The sequence below is a fragment of the Tympanuchus pallidicinctus genome, unplaced genomic scaffold (genome assembly GCF_026119805.1).
Source record: "Tympanuchus pallidicinctus isolate F22 unplaced genomic scaffold, pur_lepc_1.0 scaffold7, whole genome shotgun sequence".
Lineage (NCBI taxonomy): Eukaryota > Metazoa > Chordata > Aves > Galliformes > Phasianidae > Tympanuchus > Tympanuchus pallidicinctus.
This window is the reverse complement of record NW_026294791.1, coordinates 19,338,842-19,359,279: the sequence shown is the minus strand read 5'-3', so window position 1 is coordinate 19,359,279 and position 20,438 is coordinate 19,338,842. Positions and strand designations below refer to the sequence as shown.

Sequence of the window (20,438 nt, the reverse complement as noted above, 5' to 3'; positions counted from 1 at the left end):
CTGGGAAAGGGCTTAATTGAGATGCAAAAATATATATGTGTGTGTGTGTATTTTTTTTAACTTTGAAGAGTGAAGAAAGATTAGGCAGAGAAACTTGTCTGGGCTCGATTGTAACTGCTGGTTAAGGTCTGGCTGAAAATGTTGAAGTCAAAGCCAGTTTGCATGAAGAGAAGCAAGAAATAATACAATCTATGACCTCTGGAAATATCTATTTTCACTAATTTTAGCTGAAGGAATACATCACTGGACAATTAGTCTGTCAAGTGAATTCAAAAGCTTGGCAAAATCTTTTTACATAAACAACTGACATTAAATATTCAGTTTTCTGGTATGGAGGCACTGATGAAACCAAGTCTCATGGAGCAGTCAATCCATGTTTTTATTGAAAGATTATTTTATGAAGGCAGCAGGTCTTCATGGCACTTTCTTCCCATAAGCTTTTCAAATTCACAAAAAACATTTAATTTGAATGTGCTAAATATCACTTAGTATATTTATTAATTTCCAAACATGCATGCTTGTGTTCTCATGGAGGCAGAATTGTGTTCATTGCAAATGATACAGGATTTTGAGTATATTTTAATTAAAATCCGCAATATATAGTCATTTAAAAATATATCTGCAAAGCTTTGTTTTGCAAATTAAATGAAATGGAAATCCTGCATATAGGCACAATGTTGCAAAGATGATTGCTGATACTTTCCATTCTCAGTTTCTAATGTAATTATTATGAGTAGTCACATGTGGCTGATCTCTCTAATGTAATTGTGTACATCTTTGTCATTGGGAATATGATTTCTCCTACCTGCCTCTGCCTGGGAGAAGTTGGGTATCGTAGAACTGAGAGTTGATTTCTTGATTCCTTTTGTTCTCTATTTAGATCACTGGAGGTCAGAAGTTGATTGTCTCTTTTTAGTAGATCTGGAGCAGGTTGAATTAAAATTGAGAGAATGAAATAAACATAAGCCCAGAGAGACTGAGTTTATGGCAGAAAAAATTGAATTTCAATCCAACTTGCTGCTGGAGGCATATCCACCCCCTGTCACTCAGGTATTAGTTTCCAGCAATTAGGATGTTATTGCTTTACTCCCTTAAGAGAGAGAGTAAGGGCAGCCTGGGATAAAGCTTAGACTGCTTCCTGGAAGCAGAGAGCAAACTCATGGAGTGCTCCCTCTGGTTTGTTCTCTTTGACCTTAGAATTGGCTGAGTGAAGTTCTACCAATTGCTGACCACAAAGAATACTTTAAAAATCAAAGTACTCACAACTGTATTTAGATTGGAGCAAGTACTGCAAGAAAATTTGCAAAATAGACTGCAAATAGATTTGCAAATGTATTTTTGGCGGTTTCTCTGTGAACATGTAATACTTCACAGTTAATTGTCAAGTGTTTTTGTTTATTTTTTCAGGGAAGGGAAGATTTTTAGTACTTTCTCCAGTATTTCTGATCAGACACTGATTTTGACTATGTCAGGTTGCTGTCTATTATAATCTATCTTATATAATTCACCTAAATAATAGTTTAATACCTTCCAGTTTCCATTACTGTAACTAGAGAGACAGTCAGATGTAGTTTTTTAAATATTTCCTTATTCTTTATCATGAGTTTTTAAAGGAATTATACAATCGGGATTCATGTAAATAACCAAGGGACATTGATGTTGTGTCTGCCAAAGACAGGCAGGCATATTTCTCCAGTTGTTTAAATAAAAGTAACTCTAGGACCACAAGTTCTCAGTGGTGCAGTTTTGGAAGTTTTCATCATGTCTCCATTCCCTAAAATATTTTATTTTTGTTTTGGTCACTGTGAGTTGCGATTGATAATTTTTTTTATTTTTATTTTTTTTATTATTTTTTCCTAACCTTATTTGCTCTATGATTTAAGATTTAGCCAGATCTGCTATCCATCTAAAACCACCCTGGCTTTATGAGCCACCTCTCACATCCATCTAACAATCATGATGACTCTGCCCAGGAAATAAGAAGCAGCATTAATATTTTTGGAGCTAGAGCTGAAGTGGCATAAGAATCTTCTATCTCCGGAGACACGGTTTATGTTTGTTTCTTGCTCATGGATTCTATCAAGGTGTAACAGATGGCATATTGTTGCTGCCTTAAATTTTGGTAGTCAGAATGGCTGTTTGCATTTTTTCCTTTGCGCAGGAAAGAAACGTACAATATAATAACAGTCTATTTACCAAAGGAACTTCAACTCTTTTAATTTAATTATTACTAATTACTGTGGCTATGTTCTGATTTCTTCAATAAGCAAAACTCACATATATGCCTTTTTTTCTTAAAAGTCACTTCCAGAATATATTTTCAGGACTAAAATTAAAGAATAAAGATATGAATAGAATAAAAATATGAAAACTCAACCATCTTCACTTCTGACAGATTTTAAAGGTAATTGACAAATATGGTAGTTCCTTTTAAGCTTATGCCATAAACTTAGTTCATTGAATGTTTCAGCCAGAGAAGGATGGTTCCTCACCTTTATCTTTGGCTTCTGCTCCAAGTAGATACTTATGGAACTCAGTATTTGTGAATTTACAGGGACTCATTATTCCACAGGATTCAATGAAAGTGCCTGTATTGCAAATCTTAACTCTGTGTTGTTGATCAGTATACTAGATTTATATTGTTGTAACATCACACAATTTTACATATTACCTATAATCTCTCATACTGTCATACTTCCATTTCACTTGACGGTATATTTCTTAGCCACATTGGAGCTGGTAAGATCAGAGAAATTTTTTCTTTAAGGATAGGTATGCACCCAGCTGGATTTGCTAAAGCACATGAAAAAGAGCAAAGTCTTACCTTTGCACTGTACTAAATCTCTTTGATTTTGGAAACCACGTAGGGACACTGTGTATTTGAAGTAACCTAAGATAGTATATTCTTAGTGACAGATGATTGTGTTACTGCTGAAGGAGTATCTTCATCTACAAATAGTTCCTCATTTTTCAGCATGATGACCTGAAGTTGTTACCCCTGATTTTAGTGTAGGTGTCACTCAAGTAATTTGCAGAGTTACAGGTTGTTGGAAGAGAATTAACTTGAAAATACAAACAATGGAAGAATAAATTTTAGACTATAGTTTGATATATATTTTATGTATACATATATATATATATTTTTTTTTAAAAAAAGCATCTACATAAAAAGTTTTGAAATCCTCAAAGTGTGGAAGAACTGCATCTGAGATATCAAGGATCAGGAAGAATATGACTTGAAAGAGCGAATACTTGCTGAGCAAGCACTCCATCCATGCACCTGGAGTACAGGAGCATCAATACATTACATAATTTTTTCTGTGGTGCAAATCCAATTCAGCAGTCAGCTTGTCTCTCTGAACTGCTGTCATTTCAGTGTTTTTCTAAATGACCAAATATTCTCCTTGCTTATTTTGAGTTCATTGTGTATGTTCAGGAAGATAATTTCTTGTACATGGAACTTGTACATTCACTGTAAATCTATCTAAAGATGTCCTTTGGAAGTATTTACAATGATGACTCCATTTGGTTGTATATTTGACACTTTTCTGTTTACTGTTTCATTTATAGTAAAAGGATAATTCATCTGACAGAAAAAGAATCTAGTTGCTTGATGAAGTTTGCTATTCTGCTGAGTATTTCTTGCATATGGACTGGTTCCTTGTTTGAAAGTGTGTGAGGGGAATGACAGATGTTTACCAGTCAATGTGTACAGAAGCTCTGAGGACACGTTTACCAATAAGAAGTTACCTCTCCCCTTCCTCAACAACTACACTGTTTATGACTTGGACTCTATCTTAAATTGAGAAAGATTCTATTGGAGGACCAAGTCTTGTTTTCTAGGTTCAAGGATGTGATGAATTTGTTAAGAATGTTGATAGTGCATCAAATGAAGATCTAAAATGTCATCATAAATCACAATATAAAAAAATCAGTCATGTAAAACACTTCAGAACTTATAGATCAGAAGTGTAAATTTTAAGTAAGCTGTATCTTTACTACTGTGGACTTCAAATCATTTGGTACCACATCAAAAAGGTTAAAGATTTTAAATATTTAGTAAGATGTAAATTTTGACCTTTACTTCTCCTGGGAAACAATCTAAACTCTGGGCAAATGATTAAATTAATCCTAAGTGGCCCCTGTAAAATGTAAATTTTTTTTTTTTTGGCATGTAAATGATTCTATAAGTGCTTGAAAATATATAGTGGAATGAAATCATCCTCCTGTCTAGTTTGGTCTGTCTAAAATGTAGACTTAAATTATAGATACAGTATAAAAAAGTAATTTAGAACTTATTATTTCAGTGATGTGGTGAAGGCTAACTTTGAAGGACAATATAATTAGTCTCTTTTGGGAAGACGTGTATGTAAAGATAATATACTGAACATAAGGGAAAGTGATGTTGCCTTTGTTTTGTCAGACACAGGTTTTTGCTTGTATCCCACAAAGACAAATTCTAGGCAAGTCTAGTTGGAAACTTGGGTCAAGCTGGGATTCTGTCACAAATACTCAGGTCCTTAAGATTTTCTTCAGTTAAAATGAATGAGGAGGACGTGAATGTGTGAGTAACTGAAGGATTTGTAGCAAAGGCTAGTGTTAAGTAACCAGAAAGATATCCCTGGTTAAATAGGTTTGTTTTTCTTATTTTGAAAACAAACAAACAAACATATTTCTTATTTTGAAAAAAAAAACAAAACAAAAAACAAAAACATTTTGTGAGGCTTTGATTCAAGTCTAGACAGCCTGTGATTAGTCTTCTGCTGCTTAATGAAACAAAGTCTAGTGGAATTATAGTTAAACTAGATGAAAAGCTTGCAATTTCTTCAAGAGATATTGTAGATAGAATGTGGCAATGTTGCATGGTATAAGGGGTGTTAAATTTATAGTCAGTTACCTTTGTGCTGTATTATTTTTCCTACTAAATTTCCTTCAAATAGTTGTTGTTTTCAGAATATGAGAAGATAAACAAGAATGTTGTTGAAAAACAAAATTGTCTAATTGTTGCATTTTATTGCTCTTTCTATATTAATAATATGTTAACAACCAGTAAAATACTAATACTTAAAAATACCAAGTAAACAAATCTTTGAGTATTTCTTCACATATAGTTGCTGATTAAAATATATATATATTTCCTTCTTTCACGTTACAAAGATAATAGCAAATCCCGGTGGTAACCTAGAACAAGTTCAGTTGGGTAAAAGCGGATAATAATGTTTGGACACGAAGGCCCTTTCCAAACTATACCACAAATAGGTGGTATAAAGAATGATGACATAAAAGCACCTCATGGACCACAAGTGGGGCTGAAAAACCATATCTGGTCACTCTGTCTTTAAGATCATTTCCTAGTATTTGTATTGACAGATCAATTAAAACTATATTTAAAAAAAAAAAAAAAAAAGCAACCCTTGTATTTATAGCAAGGTGTTTTTAAAACTTAACCTTACCATAAAGAAAGAAAACAAAACTTCTTACATTTCTTATGGTTATGAAATAATTTAAATATGATATGTGGTAGCATGCCACCAAGTTATGTATTACTACAAGTGATATTTAATGCTTCATAATGTGTTGGAAGTGAGGAAAAAATAGTTTAAGGCTCTATACATCTTGTTGCAAAACACTGGATCTTACTGAAATTTGATTCCATATTTAACCACATTATTGTCAAAACATTCAAAGGCTTTACTTGTCTACATCCTAAAATTCTTAAGATAAAGAGAAGTGAAAGAAACTGTCTCTCATGATGAAGATCTTGAAATTGTGTTTTGCCCAGTAAGATTTAAGATTGCATTATAAATTGTATTTGACTGCTTTCATATTTTTTTTTCTCATAATTTAATTCTGTATGACAAGTTCAATGACTATTCAAACAATCGCACCAATCTCTTTAGGGCATCTTTTCACCCAGGCTGGCTGGTGACTGCTGAGCAACAGCTGAGAGAAAACAATGATAACTACCATATGAACATTCACATCTCAAGCCTTATGCTGATGTGTACTTGCATTTTTTATTAAATTTCAAGTTGTGTTGTGTGAAGAAAGAGGAGAACCACCAAAACTCTTTAATGTCTTTGAAAATCTTCAGTGATTTAATGTTTAATAAATGAGTATATACATAAGCGTTTCATTTTTGGTCATGGTAAGAAATTACCATGATTACCAGAGGCAGTTAGACCAAAAGCAGTCAAAGATTTCTGCAAGAATGAAATCCATTTTGAGACGAGAAGAGTGCTTGTCTCATGACTTGGATAGATACCAAATGGAATAGATAGCATATAGGCTGCATGCAGTATAATGGAAGAGGTAGGAAGATGACCATCTGTAGCTAAAATGTCCCAAGCAGAACTCTGAGTTTTTTGCTCATGCTTTTTCCCCGTTCATCTCTTAAGTCAAATCCTTCTAGAGGAACAAGGGATTCAAGAAAATACTATGAAAGCTAAGGAAATTCATTATCTGTGACATTGTATGATCCACACCAAATTATTTTCCTTGAAGTTACAATTAATTGTTGGGAAAAAGTGTTGCTGGAAACCTTAGAGATAAAATTTGATGTTGAAAGGAGGGATTTATATTCATTGTTATTCATAGCGTATATCTCCATGAGTAAATTTAATCTGGTGATCTGGTTTAAAACAGTAAGTTTACAAATTTCAATGATGTTTCACTAGCTAAAAAAATAGGATATTAAAATAGGATATTCAAATAATTTGAAAAAAAGTGTCTGCATTCTGCTGTGGAAATAGATGTAAACAATCTTTGGTTTTTATGTTAATCTCAGTCATCTATCAGAGCTTTAAAAAAAATCTCAAAAATACTGAAAAAATTGAATGCAGAATTTATGGTAAACCATTTGAATGTTAAGGGTTCATTGTATGAAGTGCTGACTTTGCCATGTCTAACAGAAGAAGCAGCAATGTATTTCCTGAGTTTCATATCCTTGTATACTTAAAGAATCACTCTTCCACTCACTGCCTAAACTTTCCAGATCTATTACACTTTATATGAATTTATTATAACCTACTTTAATGGATAGTTGGTTATGCAGAGGGTCAAAATATTATTTTGTATTCTTGATAACTCATCGTAATAATCCTACCAGATATTGTTCTGCAGTTGCTAACCATGTGAATCAGATTTGTATAATGTGGCCTTTTGCTAATACTTGGAAAACTTGGTGTATGTCAGAGTAGCAGGAGGTCCTTCTTGAAAGATATTATTGTGAAAATTAATTCACCGTGGTGACTCCATTCTATCTATTTCTTAAATACCATTTGAAAGAATAAACGAAAACATGGAGTTTTTAGAAAGACTAAGGAAGTGTGCCTCATAACCCCAGTCAGTAGTGCCTAACTATTACTGTTTGCCTTTTATAGGTAGGGGAACAGCTGGAGATCAGAGAAGTTAGATTCTTATAGGAAACATAAATTAACCCAGTGAGATGTGCCCAAAGTCTCACAAGAGTCTCTGGCAGAACTGGAAAGAGAATTGCAATTTCTTGTTGCTTTCTGGTGACTTGGAGAGGGAAGGTCACACATGCTCTATGGTCCACACCTGCTCATGGATGCGTGAAGGTTCTCCTCTTGCTGGGCAGAGACTGATGGGAGACTGTTCAGGGCATTTTAGTTTTTTGACACTTAATTTTGTCTTAACGGGTTTAAAGATTAATATGTTGTGGTGGTTTCCTGTTGAAAATTCACGCATATAAGTACTGTTTCTCAGCCTGCAGGCAAATTAAGTCATCTTCAAATATAAATGTGTCTGTGTCTTGTGGTGGACAAGGTGTGGTAGGGTTAAACAATTCTTGGTTTTGGGTCCTGTCTCAGACATTTGTGTGTGTGTGTGTGTGTGTGTGTGTGTGTGTTTGGCTTTAGATTATTTACAAGGAAATGCTGGATTTCATACATTAATTCATCATTAATGAAATTTTAATCAGAAAGTTCAAGAACTACAGTCAAATGAATATATGTGACTTACAATAGTATGGGAATCATAGAATCGTAAAATTTCCCTAGTGGGAAGGGACCCATAAGGATCATAGTGTTCATCTCCTGGGTACACAGGATCACCCAAAATAAGATCATATGACCAAGAGCATTGTCTAGATGCTTCTTGAATTCCTGTAGATCAGTGCAGTGGCTGCTGCCTTGGGAACCTCTTCCAGTTCCTGACCACCCTCTCAGTGAAGAGATGATATCCAACTTGACCCTCTCCTGATGCAGCTTCTTAGAATTCCCTCAGGTCCTGTTGCTGTCATCAGAGAAGAGATCAGTGCTGCCACTCAACCTTATAGGGAAGCTTTTTGTACTGTGGTGCCCAAATACATGCACAGTACTTGAGATGAGGCTGCACCAGTGCAGCATAGAGCAGGAATATTAAATGAAAATATATACATATATTTCACAGCAATAATTTTTATAGGATAACTGTTTTAATAATAATATTAATTACTTAAAATAGCTTGCTTGCTTACTGGCGTTCTTTCTAGTTTACACTGTTAATTACTCTAGGGGGTGAAATTCAGAAATCCACATTAGATATTAATGCAGTCTTAATCAAAATATAATTTCCAATAGCTTCAGTAGGACATTTACCTAAACCTATTTCTGAGTAAGTACTTCAGAATCTGGACCCTAGTGGTAATATGTACTCTGAGTACACAGTGAAATATAAAATTCTGCAGTTGAAGCATATTCACAGCATCCTAGGCTTTAGATTATTAATTTTTATGTATTTGTTATCCTCTACTTTCCCTAAAAATTTTTTTGCTTCTTAAATATTGTGAAAGAAATTATTGTTGTTGGTATGGGCTTGCAGCACTCTTCAGCTAAGGAAGCAGAGTTCGTAAGCACGCTTACTGTGGTCTAGTTAGTTTGCTGACCAGTCCCCTTCTTATGGTAGGTGGAGCAATCATCCAAGAATAAGGGCTCATTCTTGGGAATTAATAAAGAATCAGGGCTCTTGAGTTCATGTGAAGTAAAGACTGTATTTTTACTGAATGTAGATTTTTAACTGAGATACTTGAATAGTTAAATTTGGCAAATAGTTTGATTTGGCAATATAATAAGTTTCTTATGCCTTCTGTTTTCAGGCAGCGGTGATTTGAATTGTATATAATTCTGTAAGAAAATTTCTTTGAATTTGCACAATTTCACATATCATCACAGTAGTTTTATCATAATAGTGTAGAAAATCATGATATCCAGTGGATACCTTTCTTTTCCTTTCTCTTTTAGGACAACTGCCTCTAAGGCCTAAGCTTGGGGTAGAGAAATATTAAAAAATACCGTGTTTGTAGACGTTGCCGTTTGACGTCCTATGTAGTACATTTTTTTTTCCTTTGTGAAAATTTTTAAATATTTCAATGTTGGACTAAGGAAATAATGCAGAGTATATTAAGAAAAACATAACAAACAACAGCAAAACAACATTTTGAGATTACCACAAAATTCTACATTTGATCAAATTTTCCTCAAGGAATAACTAATGAATACAGTAATGCTTTCATCTTCCTATGTACAATCTGGATCGAGATTATAGAATACTTTAAGTGCTGAATTATATATTGATATGAGTTGGAATTGGTAGTAAAATAGTGCAGTAATAAATGTTATAGGTGTTTGGCATTTAGAAACAAATGTGTATACCTTTTTTTATTAAGCATGAACATCACTTGATATGTTTTCCGTTTTCTATGAGCTTAACTTAGCGTATTTTTTCATCAAATCTTATTCTCACAAATTCAGAATTCCAGTTCCTAAAAACTTGGGTTGCAATTAGTTCAAACTTTTGTCTGGAGAAATAAGCCCTGCAAAAACTTATGCCATAAAGAACGAATGGTAGTATAAGGATAGAATGGTGGGTTGAACGCACATCCTGTGGATATTTACTTAAATATTTGGATTTTTCTTAAGAACTTGAGTCTGAACATGTTGCTGGAAATGCCAAACTTGAAAGTGAAAGTGATGTATTATTCAAGGAACAATACTGTACTAAATCAGTCTAGCACTCAGGTTGACTAACAGGTAAGGAAATTGAGTTTGATCATTTGAAATCAGTTGAGATGTACTGCTGAGTTAGATCAGAAAAAACATGGACTTTGCTCCCTGGCCAACATTTTCCATAATATTTCAAGATTTCATAGGGTGCCCTGCTGAGACTCAACTTCTATAGTCATGTAAGAAATATGTGAATATGTGAGATAATAAAAATAATACAAATAAAAATAGTAACTGAACAAAAAATTCAACAATGAGAGTAGTCTCTATGGGGAATAGGGAAAATGCCAGTACTTACTGCCAATGATGATGGTTCACCTTTTTGTGCTCTTTGTAGATCTTTTATCCCCTTGGTTTTAAGTGATATCACTAGCACGATATATTACCACCCTCTAAATATTAGGGAAGTGTAATAAAAACAAAAAAAATCCTGCCTTTTCTATACTGCTTCTGATGAAGTTAAATTGAAACTGTTCATCTTCAATACAAAAATTAGGAGCAATACATTTTTAGATAAAAAGTTTTAAAAAATTAGTTGTTAAATTGAATTCTCTCTTTACCAGAATTTGACAAAAAAGCTGATTAATCTTCATAAATTTGCTTATTGGCAGTGCAGGGTACCCTTCATAATCAGCAGTCACTGTCTCTTGTGACATGAGGTCTCTCCTTCCTAAGACCCTTCTTGTCTTATACTGAAACCAATAAAAAAAATCTTTAACAGATAAAAGGAAGTGCAAGTATTGGAACGTGACCAGTCATTTTTCATTAGCTACCTCTGCTATATGGAACAGCATTGTGTGATGACCAAAAACAGACTCAAGCCTCTCATGTAGATATTATAGAATCAAACAAGTTGTTACGCTAAGGGATATTGTAATCCAAAGTGAGGAGATCTATAATGAATTCCGACAAACATGTTTCTCTGCTTTTTTTTTTGTTTATGGCCTGGGGATATTTTCTAATTCCTTCCTGCAGCATATCAAGTCACAGTATGGGGTAACCGAGCACCTACTTTCCATGAAATATTTTGCCAAATTTCAAACTTTCATCTTTGGATTCAGTGTGCTTTTGTGTTTTGATATGCTTCCTTTCAAAGGCTCAAACATTTTGCTAACATGTCAAGCTGCAAGAAGATTTAATCATGTAAATGATGAAATTCAGAGTTACAAATGATTTTGTCTAGCAATACATTTCTCAACTGTGCAAATTCTGATGATAGGAATTTTTAAAATTATACTCTTATTTCAGAGCAGTGAGAAGTGACTTGTATAGGCTGTAATTACAACAATTTTTTTTCTCCTCGCTGTTTATAGACTACAGACAGATTGGATTACGATGCCTCTGATGTCTTTTATGTGCATTTGGAGTGGAAAAGGGTCAAATATATCCAATAATATTTCCTATGTAGAAAGAAGGTACCACAGAGTGAAATGCAAATGAATGCTACCAAAAGCTTTTTCCTCCTGACTCATGACCTCAGCATTAATTGCCTTTATCCCTGGACTAGTAGTTTACAGTAAGTGTCAAAATGACCTGATATGTTGCTGGTAGTATGAAATAAGATCAGTTGATAATGAAAATTACTGCTTGTCTAAGAGGTTTCTTGTTCCGAATGTCTCAATAATTTCTCTCAGTGGAAGTGAGTTTTGTCAGCAGACAAACAGCTTAATGCATGTAGATGTGTAACGGATCTTAGAAAGAGATGTGGCTGTTCCAGTACAGTAGTGTCATTTTCAGGTCTTTATTATTTCGTTTGGTTACTCTGAAATCTCATCTGATGAAACAAATTCCAAAATCTTTGTCATTTTTGGGATTGTTTTTGCTGATTGTAATAACTAATAAATGTTAATAATAGCAGTAAAGGCACTGACAGAAGAATATATGATCTGCAAAGATTTGAAAGGAAACCCAGATATTAATTAAAAATTATAAGGCATTTCATCATTGTTCTTTCTTTCTGCAATATTTTGTAATTTTGTAATTTTTTTGCTGATAGATTAAAACTTAAAATTTCCTATGCAACACCTAGTTAAATCTTGTTTACTATCAGTTCCATTTTTCTTTTATTCAAATTTTGTTTTCGTGTTCTGCTTGATAAAAGATTACCATTCATTTTCATTAGGTTAAAATATGTACAGGGAGAGATCTCAGGATTGAATTGATGTATTTCACTTCAGTTTAATGTGTTACAGAAGCCTTATACTTTCCTCCCCTGTACTATCTGCCGTGTTGTCAAACTAAAACTTTTAACCTTGGCAAAGACATGGGATTTTTACATAGAATGATCAGTAATTTATACAATGAATTACAGAAAATATTAAATCTGATTTCTATTCTTTTCCCCCATTAATTAGCATTTAATAAATAAAAGAGGCTCTGTGTCATGTACCAAGTCAAATCTATCATGATTTTTATACTTTCATCTGAGCCCACACTGAAGGAAAATGGTGCATGCTGAGCAACGTTTTGTGTTCATGGTAATCTCACTGTGACAGATTTACTTTAATCTGTCAATGACTCATGTTTGACACAGACTTGAATTAATGTTAAGAGAGTTAAAGAATAGGCAAACCTTTTCTCTTTAAACTCGGGATGCAAAGCAGTCAGGGATTTGGGTACCTCTAGCCAAGACAATTAATATATCAAAGAACATTCCTTAGGCTAGACCCAAAGATCAGGTAGTGTTGCCATGGGCGAGAGGAACTGATCTGGAAAAATACATATGAATAAGGCTGGGAAAACTAAAACGGAAGTGGCAGTTCTTCTCAAGAATGGGAACTGCAGTGAAGGATGACTAGGCTTATGTCTAATGGGCTTAACCTGACTGAGACGTGAAGGATGAACATGTAGGCAGTTTCTGTAATGACAATTAATCAAACCCATCAAAGAAGCCAATTGACTTCAGTGGAGATGTCTATTACATTAAGAGAATCTGAAAACAGTAACTTGTTACTTGGCAAAGAGTAAAAGAAGTGATCATGTGAAGAAAGAGGATGCATTCTTGAAGTTGGAGTTAAGTTTTCACTACATCTACTTGATTAATGTGATGTCTATTGAAGTTGGTGAAAAAGCTCTCATTGGCTTCAGTGCTGCTGATTGCAGTAATGGTCTGGCCAAATGTGTCATTCTATCCCTAAGGGAGAATGTTAGAAGCTCTGCTGATGTCAGACTTCAACAGAAACAGAATTATTCACAGTAGAAGTCTGTGTTGAATGCCACATATTTAGATGGTTACTCTTGCTACAACTATTTAGATGGTTGCTTGCTACAACCATGCAGTACTCATAGAAGAGAGGAAGGCTTATACATAGTTCTCCTAGCCAGAGGGCTCATTTTCATATTAGTACTGTATTTTTCAACTAGGTAGAAGCAAGGGTAAGCAAGTTATAAACATGGTTATGAATGTTGCCCTCCATAAACGTGGAACGTGACATTAGTCTGTGTGGTCATTGGGAAGTTCTTGTGTGGGTGAATGCTCACTGAGCTAAATGATAAAGAAAGTGGTAGAATTCTACTGGGACTAATCTCCAAATGAAGATGAAGCACATTTTCCTTGAATAACCATTCCTGAATTTAGTCTGTTTTGTCTTAGAGAAATATTGATTTAGCATTATTGATACAAAAGCCAGTAAAATCAGAGAAAAAAATAGTACCTCTCCCACGTTTTTATCAGGAAAAAACTCCAAAAGGAAATTACTGCATTAACTCTTCTGCTATTTTCATATCAGAGCTGGAAGAGCAGAATAAACGGGAGCTAGGAAACCTCATTATTAGCATGAGGTGAAACACACCACCAATACGTCTCTGCACCAATCACAACTATTAAATTTGATAATACGTCAGTGGAGTTTTTGTACCCTTGACTTGAAATGTAAAGGTTAACATAGAATCACTTAGCACTGTTAAAGTTCTCCTTGTCAAATCACATATATTATCGCTATTGAATTTTTTGACTGCAAATTTGGATATGTAAGTAGTCAGATTCTTCTGCTTTCAGCTAGTATGAACAAGTTTTGGTGTAAAAATATCAAGTTATGAAAACTCTCATGCTTTAGGTTAAATAAACACGTGTAACTTTCCTTTTCACTTAACAGTAACTATTAGTAAACAACAAAAAAAAAGAAAACAAGGGAGCAGAATATGAAGTAGCACTCTCGACTAGTCTTTTGCATGACCTTAAATAATATACGAGGAGAGATCAGAAATCCATGGCAAGGAAGTTTGGAATTGTTTCCTTTATACCCATATCCGATATTTTCTTTGTTGAATGATTGAATGATTCATGGTATAAGCATATCTTTTAGCCTAATGCAAAATAGAATTTCTCTTCAAAAACTATAACCAGGTTGATATATTTTCCTTGAATTTGTTATTCAAAGAGGAAAAAAATGTTTTAAAAAAATCCCCACACCTTAAAAACAGCAGCAAGCAATGCCTTGAGAAATTTCAGACAACTTTTTCATGAAGTAGTTTCAGAAATTAACATTTATAATATATTGTAAAAAAAATATATATATATATATTATAATGTGTTTTTTTTTTCATGATTACATTTGTTGAATATATTTTTTTGCTCTAAAAATATGTAGAAGAAACAGTTTTTTCTTTTGGAAATGCGTGGCCATTCACTGTTTAAAAAGTTCCAGTTATACTTAATTTGAAATTACTAGCAAATTGCACAAACTTTTTGTGTTAAAATTCTCACTAAAGAATTTAGTATCAGCTGAAATATAAAATGTATGAATGAAAGTGCTAAATGATTAGGAGTTAGAAAGAGAACTAGAAAATAAAGGTACAAAGGCATATTATATTAAGCCCTGAGGCAGTACTCCTTATTTATACAATGGAGAATGTCTACAGAATAAGCAACCAGCACAACAGAGGTATGACTAATAGATAGGTATGAATCAGTAGGTTTTGTATTCTTCTCACATAGCCTTTTTCCCATAAGTAGAGGAAATGAAAGAAACTCCCTCCTGAGCTCTCACCCATTCGTTCTTTTCAAATCTGATGCTCACAGTTATGATACTTAAATTTATTTTTGGGCAACCCAGAGTACTAATCTTATGTGACCCCTTCCAAACTAAATCATGCCCTCATGACTCATTTACTTGATATTTTTTTTCTTGTCTTGTAGAGAACTGCTGTCTAAGGTCTCTGTACAGCAAAATAATAACAATAAAATCAGAACTTTTGTCTCATTCTTGTCTAAACCATCAGAAAGGTTAGAGCATGGGTTTCCATGTCATGAGACCTGAATTATTTCTAGGTCAGTCTTCCGGCTTGAATCTAGTCACGTGGAAGGACATTTTATATTTATCAGATATGTAACTATTCTTGGGTACTAATACGTCAATATCTAATTGCAGTGAAAATCGATTTATCTTTCTTTAAAGTTTTCACAGGAAGGCAACTACAAAAAACAGGAAGTAAAATCTCACCCCACAAAATAAGTTCACCAGAGCTCAAGGTGGCACAGTAATCAACAGCAAGTGGTTTCATTTCTGAAGTTGGATACTTTATCACTATGCGTCGATGTAAGTAAGTTCCTCAAATGAAGTACTTGTCAATTACTTGGAGATGTGTATGAGTTTGAACTTCTCATCATTTAAAAAGAAAATAATCCTGGGCACTTCTGTTCCTTGTGCTAAAAGATATGTTGCAATAGGCAGTTTGTGTTTCTATGCCTGTAAATATTTCCTGTGCAGCTGGGGTTTGAGAACTCCATTGATTTGTAGGCCTTGCCCTGGATAGCATACTAGAACAAGTTCACCTTGATGGAAAATGTTAATAGAATAAGGTCTCCGCAAACGTTACTGCATGTGTTCAGTTTCTCTTATAGGTATGGCCATATCTTCCTTGAAGATATCAGAAGACGTATGTGGGTCTACTGATTTTTGCAGAAGGGATAATGATAGCCTGCAATCATATTTGGCTAATTATTTTGCCTTTTTAGTTTAACACAGAAACATTGCAACCTGCTATCAGCCCTGTTTGAAGTTTAAAAAATGAGTAAAATAGGAGTACCTTGCCTTCTCCTGTTGAAATATTCTTATTTTGCTTCTGTAATTAATGAGAATGTGTTCTTCTCATGTTTCATTTCTATAGCTGGGCAGTAACAGAAGCAAATGCCTTATCTAATGAACCAGAACAGGAAAGTAGATGGGAGCAAGGTATTCTTATTCCGGTTGAGATCTGTATTTGATGATGTTAATAATGCTGAAAGTGTTGATATAAATGCAGATATAGTCAGGAGAAAGCCACAGACACAATGGGGAACCATTGGCTCTGCTGTTTTAGTATCTGCAAACCTGACAGTAAGACTGCAGCTTTCACAAAGAGTACCTTCCTGCTTCTCCCAGAAACATGTAGAAGAATTTTGTTCCATGTCTGCCTTTATATAATGAATTACATCAGACTTCTCCAGGGCTAAATCAGTGAACTTGATTTAAAGTTCAATCCAAAACCCTGTGGTTTTTAAAACAGTCTTTTCATCGACTTTGGTGGACTCAGACTCAGCATGTCACTGGCGCTTACTTCTCCATCTACTTATGTACCTTGAGAGGTCCACATTTCTGGAGCACTTAGAAAACAAAATAGCAGCTTGATCCTCTGGCTTTTATATATGACACAATGTATTAAGTTTTGACAAGAATGTTAGTGGAGAACCTTGCAACTTCAGTCGTTCATAGGTCTTATGCTACTTCTGCAAACAATTAGGTACTCTGAGGACTACATAGCCTCTCTCTTGTCTTCTGTAATTGGTGAAGCGCTTAGTCCAAAAAGTAATAAAGAACAGCAATCTACAAGCTGTGTGACGGAGAAGAATGAAACCAAAATGAGTGTTTGCAGTACTATAGTCAAATTCCTTCCTGATGCTGAGATGCCTTTTGGAAGTGGAGATGGGTGTCTATCTCCTGTATGTAGTATTCTGTTAACATACATATTTCAACATCTGCTCCTGCTGATTCTGGTTTCCTGATGTCTCATGGCTGAGACGACAAATACCATAGGACAACATTCTGGCAGAAAGCACTCTGCCCATAATTTGTCCCAGATGAGAGATGCGCTATGATGAAAAGATTTGGATAAGATGTAAATCTTTCCTTTATCTTTCGAAAAGATAAGGGAGTTCTCATGGACGAAACAGTTCCTGTATTCCTGTGAAAGATGAATGCTGCAGTATAGTATAAGAAATATATTTACTTCATAATAAGAGATGTTAGTTTCATTTAATTGCATATGTGCTTGTAGAATTTTCCATTAGTGTGTGGGGACCTGTTGGCAGAGAAACTTATGTTAACAAAGCTATTTGTTAATACTGAACTAGCGGTCAAACTCTGATACCTTAAATCTTCTGTCCAGATGCTCTGTCTGCTCCATATCTGTCTTTTGATCACTGTCTTTTGGTATCTTTCCTCAAGTACCCATGTAAAGGGCTCTTCTTCCTTTCCTGAAACCTTTTACTTCCTGAAATTGAGTAGTTTCCTAACTCCTGCACCAGTTCTTTTTTTTTTTTTTTTGCCTTCCTAAATGTTTAATCCCATTATAGAAGTTCATTCTTTCTAAGCAAAGGCATGATAGTAATAATCCCCTCTTTGATATAGTTGGTGTTAGCATTAGTTATCTTTGCATGCCAGAGAAGAACGTCACTGATTCTGAATAAGGGAGATACTAAATGAATGGGAAGTATGTCCTCTAGACCTTGAACTTCCCAGGAAACCATCTTTTACTTCCATCAGAGTACTGAGAAAAGGACATTAGCATCTGTACTCTCTTTACTTGAATTGTAGTTGTTGAGTTTAATGCAGCATTTATGCCTAACAGAACAAATTGTTCATAAGCATGTTGAGCTTCTAGTTATAGGAAGATAAGGTAATGACCAATTAGATATGAGATAAATTATAAATCCAACAATTAATAGGGGGAAAAGAAACACCTCTTGAGAAAATCACCTATCCTTGAGGAAAATGGACCTTGTGGAGTACTAAAAGATCTATTCAGCCAAGGCAAGAGAAACAGCACTTACTGAGTGTTTCTGGAAAAGATTTCTGACCACAACTCTATTACGGAATGCTGTGGCTTAATGGCAGGAAAACTTCTCTCCACATCGGTGTCTGACTTGATGGTGAGCATTGGAAATATGTTCATAACACTTCCTGGGATTGTACACTTCAGTGCATGTTTTTTGATGCTAATAGATTTAACAGTGTTTTTCAGATGTTGATAAGTTTTTTCCTGGGTTCTTGGAATTCAAACAAGTTCCCTTCAGTCTTGGGTTACCTTCAGAATCTCTTTATATTTCCAGGAAATGGACTATACCAATTTGAAAACAGTTTAGTCTCATCTGCAGTTCTATATCCAAGTATGTCGTCATCTGTTTCCTTAAGAACAGCTTGTCCCCTTCTTGAATCAAAGGAAGAATATGACTTATTATTGCACATTTCTTCACTGTTGTTTCCTTCATACATATGTGATCTTCAAATATTTCACTAGTTTGTATTATTATTTTTTTTCTTAAATGTAAATAAATCCAATGCAACGGTGTTGGATGATGGATTCTCTTCATTTATACAATCTTGCCCTTACCAGGTGCATTTATCCCAGAGAGGCCTGTCAAGCCCCAGGCTTCTCATTTTTCTTGTAAACTCCCTTCATTGGCATCTAAAGTGGCATTAAACATATAGACATTTTGACCTTGAAGTCTTCTTGACTGAATGGAAAAGTAAGATCCCTTAAAGAATAAAAGAGGCAGGCCATAATCTTATGGTCATAAAATAAGATCCTGATTTCTTTTCAAATACTGTTGTGATTTTTCAGTGTCTATATTCACTGCCTTTTTGAGGAGTTACAGGTTTATTTCTTTTATTTCTTGAAAACGCAACTGAAATATCAAAGGCTTATTTTTACTTTTCTTATCTTTTTTTAATTTATGGAAATGCTAGTTGTTGTCTTTGTATATCTTTACCCTTCCTGTTATCTTTCCCTATATCAAAATTATCCAAAATTCTACACTGTATAAACTTTTTCTTTAGCAAAGAGAATCAAAATGTTTTATTCTTATTAAGAGTACAGTGGTGAAAACTTAATTTACTTTTTTAACAGTCTCTTATTAAGAGAAAAGGAAAGTTGATTTTATAGTCTGAATCTGTACCTTCATAATATAATTACATATGCCTCACTGACAGAACACAATAAACTATATTCCACCGATACAGTGCCCCAGTTTCATTTTTAATAAGTAAAGGGTTTTCAGTATTCCAGACAATTCATTCTTTGTTTGGCAGAGAATTCTAAAAATCCTTTACCTGCTGGATGTGTTCTACATTTCTTTACAGCACATAAAGCATTTAGGGCTAATTACTACCATTTCCTTTAAAAGCACGTCTGGGAAAACCGGAAAGAAAGCAGTACAGATTCCACCAACGCTGCTTAATGACAATGACTTATCCAGGGCCACAGAGTAGCAGCACATCTGCTGCACTTCAAGAATGGCTCCAGCGTAGAGACCACAGTGCGAGCTTGTGAATGTAGTGGCAAGTTTAGTGGCTCAGGTGTGCTTCTGAATTAGGAACCGAGTCAGAAAAGGTTGTTTTCAAGTGGCTGAAATCCTTGGTATGTTCATGCATATTGGGTTGTGCACAGTTGACAAGAAGATACAAAAGCATGGAGTCCGAATTGCAAAGCTTGTAAGCTGATATTTTGCAGCTGATGAGCTGTAGTTCTGATATAGTAAACTTTTCTTGAGTGAGCCTCCTCTCAAAGCTACTATTCTGTCAGATTAATGCTGCGTGAGTATCCCAGACCTCAGAAAGTGATGATGGTGCAGCTTGATGGCCAGTGTAAGCTTCTTGCCCCTTAATCATCACTATGTAAGATTTTTACCTCACTCAGTTGTTCTTCCTTCATGTTCTCAGCTCTCTTTCCACAGTACTTCTCACTGAAGCACCCTTCTTTTCCTTCACTGATCCTTCATTTGTAATCTCTTTAGTGACATTCCATTTTGAACCAGCCTTTTCAAAATGCAGTGTTCTAGCTGATTTGAAATCAAGCAGCTTGAATACGTTTTGAATTTACAAATCCATATATGGATATGTTACAGACTGATCAAAATTAAAACAACTGAAGCTGTTTATTTAAAATGTTAACATACATGCAAATTTATAAAGCTTGTCTTTAACCCTGTAAAAACCTTCAATTAGAATTAAACCTGCAGTTGACTAATCCCACCAGCTAAAACTCTGCAGGTGCAATGTAGTTTTAATGTCACAGAATACAGCCCTTGTTACAGCACATAGGGAAAAGTTGTTGAGATTTGTGATCTACTCTGTTTTTGAAAATTTTTTACAATTATGTTGTTTTCCATGTCTTTGTATGTCTATAAATTATACAGAGATAAATTATCAAATATGTAGCATTTAACTAGATTTTTTT

General features: G+C 34.4%; 1 long non-coding RNA gene across 2 annotated transcripts in view; it reads left to right on the top strand.

Moving 5' to 3' along the window:
- The window catches only part of LOC128072828 (uncharacterized), a 93,627-nt gene that overhangs the window by 67,413 nt on the left and 5,776 nt on the right, over positions 1-20,438 (top strand). The gene's annotated exons all lie outside the window — the stretch shown is intronic.